Source organism: Apis dorsata, unplaced genomic scaffold (assembly GCF_000469605.1).
Source record: "Apis dorsata unplaced genomic scaffold, Apis dorsata 1.3 scaffold_221, whole genome shotgun sequence".
Lineage (NCBI taxonomy): Eukaryota > Metazoa > Arthropoda > Insecta > Hymenoptera > Apidae > Apis > Apis dorsata.
The window spans coordinates 418,785-421,979 of record NW_006263503.1 but is presented as its reverse complement, the minus strand read 5'-3'; positions in this window follow the sequence as shown (position 1 = coordinate 421,979).

The following is a 3,195-nucleotide window of genomic DNA, read 5'->3' as shown; positions in this document are numbered from 1 at the left end:
CCGATCGCGATTTTCGGCGCGCGTGACGCGAAGCGGATTACATAACGACGCGCGCGTGCACGAGTGACAGCGGTGTGGCCAACTCCGCGCGACCGGTCCTCCCGTCCGAACGATCGTCGCCTTACCTCCTCCTCGCGTCCTCCTCCGTGCTTTTCGAACAACGACCGATTCTCTTCCACGAAATTTCCAATTTTCGCTGGTTAACGGTGTTCCCCTTCTTATATCCGCTTCGTGCCAGATGATGATATTCGACCGATGCGCCACCTTGCAAAAGTCCCTTCCTTCCTTTCTTCCTGTCAACGCAATCTCGTCGACGAATAGGCCGTGGTCGAGAAACACGATCCAACTCGCGATCTCGTATTTCGTGGGCCGAGCCGGAAGTTTTCGCGCGGACGGTCACGAACGGACGCCATCACGATGCCGAATACCGCGAGTGTAGCCTCGCGACGATCCCACGCTGCGAGCCACTTTTGGATCGCGACACGCGCGCATCTCTCTCTCTCTCCCTCTCCCTCTCCCGCTCCCTCCCTCTGGACCACGGAATGCCGATGGTTGGAAAGTTGGAGATCGGCCCGCCGCCGCTTTTCCCCCCGTGCCGGCGCGAATCGTGATCCGCCGCGAGCGGGGCGGCGGAGAGTGGCGTGTTGCACGCGCGCGCGCGTCCGGACTCGCTCGTTACCGCACTGGCAGGATATTCCGGAGTGACGTCGAACGCACGCTCGATGTGGAATACCGGCGTCGGTGCATCGGTCCGCCGCACGCTCGCGTTCACGGTACCAACGGCAAATGTGGCCTCGAGTGGTAGCGCTCCGAAGCGACACCTGTGAGGAGACGCTACCCTCTTCCTCTTCTTCCCGTGCCTTCTTTCACCTCCCCTCCCAAGCCACCTCTCTCTCTCTCTCTCTCTCTTTCCTCTTGTTTATCTCGATAACCACCACGCCACCCAACGGACCACCACCCTCGCTGCTTCTGGATCGTTGACGATCAACAGGAGAGAGGGGGAGGGGAGAGGAGAGCGTCGAAAGGAGACGAGATCGCGACCGATCTACCCATCCATCTATCCATCCATCTGTCCGAAAGAAATCGTATCGACTCGGTATTCGATTCGATTACGCGCGGTGACACGGACGAGAGAGAGAGAGAGAGAGAGAGAGAGAGCTTATCGTAATTATCGATCACCAGCGCGATATATATTTATCGGTTTTTCGATACGACTCGGACGAGATAAAAAGCGAGGGATCGTCGATTGTTGGTCGTCGCGTCTCTATTATGGACGGGAGAGGATCTTAACGATTATTACGGGGAATAAAACTACACGCGTCAATCGACGTGATCGAGCAACATCCTCCTCGCAATAAAAGCACGTAGCGGCGGTGCGGTGTACCAGCGGCAACTGTCCGCCGTTCCCTTTTCTCTCTCTCTCCTAACCCTGCCCGCTCGAGTTCGAGTTCCTTCGCGTTGCCTTTCTTGCGCTTCCATCCTTTTGCTCCGCCGATACTTGCCTCCGTCACTCTGTATTTCCACGTATATATACACACACACATATATATGTATATATACACCGTGTACACCGTGCGACCGTTCGGCGTGCATCGATAACGAGATTCTCGAAACCGTGCACGAATCAGGAACCGTCCAAGCGTCCACGCTTGGAGAGAGGGGATATCGATCGCGAAATTTTCCGCGGCGGCCGTCTGTGGCATTGTTGTTCCGCGGATATAGGGTATTGTACTCGATGCCGCGGTTAAGGAACGAAGAGGAAACGGAGGAGGCGAGTTATAATCGAGTTGCGTCGCGATAATATCGACCGAGAAAGCGGAAACGGTAATTCGCGCGGGCGGATAAATCGCTACCAGTTCGTTCCACTCCCGCTCGCGTTCCCCCTCGAGTTTTCTTCCTCGATCACGGCCACGATGATCGTTATCTGCCTCGGCTCTCGGCAATAGCGATTTCGCGTTACTCGTACATCCTTTCTTTCTTTCTTTCTATATTCCCTAATAATTCGTGACCTAAAGTTCATCGAAAAACATGGTTAATCTCTCGATGAGAGAAAATGGTAAAAATGGAAGAATCGTGGCTCGTCCGCAGACTCCGGTTCCCAAAACATATCGCCGTCGTAACGAGCGGGAAGATCGCGTTACGAGACCGAAGATAGTCCTCGTTAAAGTCGCGCGATTTCTGAATCCGGCCGGCTTGGGATAACGATAATAACAACGCTTCTTTATTACATATGAAAATAAGCAAGAAACAAAGAGAGCAGGTTGAATAAAGGATAAATGTAGTTTACCCTTTATAAAAGCGCGTTCGAAGACGAGGCGCAACCGCTGGTCGTGGTATAAATTCAACCTTGAACGTAGTACCGGGTGAATACGAGATACACCTGGGCGATACCTGGTCGACGAGGCCAGGAAGGAAAAAGAGAAAACGAGAAACGAGAAAGAGGGAAACGGAGTTTCGTATCGATATGCGCGAAAAATATGGAAAAGAAACGAACGTGGAAACGAAAGGATCGAGCGGAGTCTTCGTCCGCGAAAGGGGGGGGCAAACGTTTTCGAAACGTTTCGCGTCCTCGGACGGTGTGCACGATCCTTAACAGCGAAGGAAGCGAGGAGGAAAAGCGAGAAGTAAGAAGCTTCGACCGAAGGGAGAGCGAGCGCGTTCGACGGTGAAAACAGGTGAGTAACGGCCGACAGCCCCCGAGTCTACGAGCACGTTGGTGGAAGTTGATCTCAGGGCCGTCGAGTGTGGCGAACCACCGATGCTTCTCCCGTACGAGCAGAGGGTCACGGTCACGAGCAAGGTCGCAACCGCGATCGTGTGCACGCTGCTTAATGCGCAGCGCCCGTCAAACAGGATAATGGATCCACGAATTTTCACTCTACTCTCGATACTCCTTTCCTGATTACCGTCCACTCCACTTCCCTTCCTTCCACTCCTCCGCTGTACGCGAGCCGATGAAAAATTCTATTCTCGATCGCACGAATAATTTCCACGATTATTTTCTCGTCGAGAAATACCCATTTTGCCGATCGATGATCGTTTGAAACCTCGATACGAGCTCGACTCTGGCGAGTATCGCGCTCTTCGTTGCGTTTTTCCCTGTTTTTCTTCGTTTCGTACGCCACCCAATCCCCGCAAAAGGGGAAGAAAAAAGGGATATTATATCTATCTCTGGTAATAAGAAAGCGAAGAAAA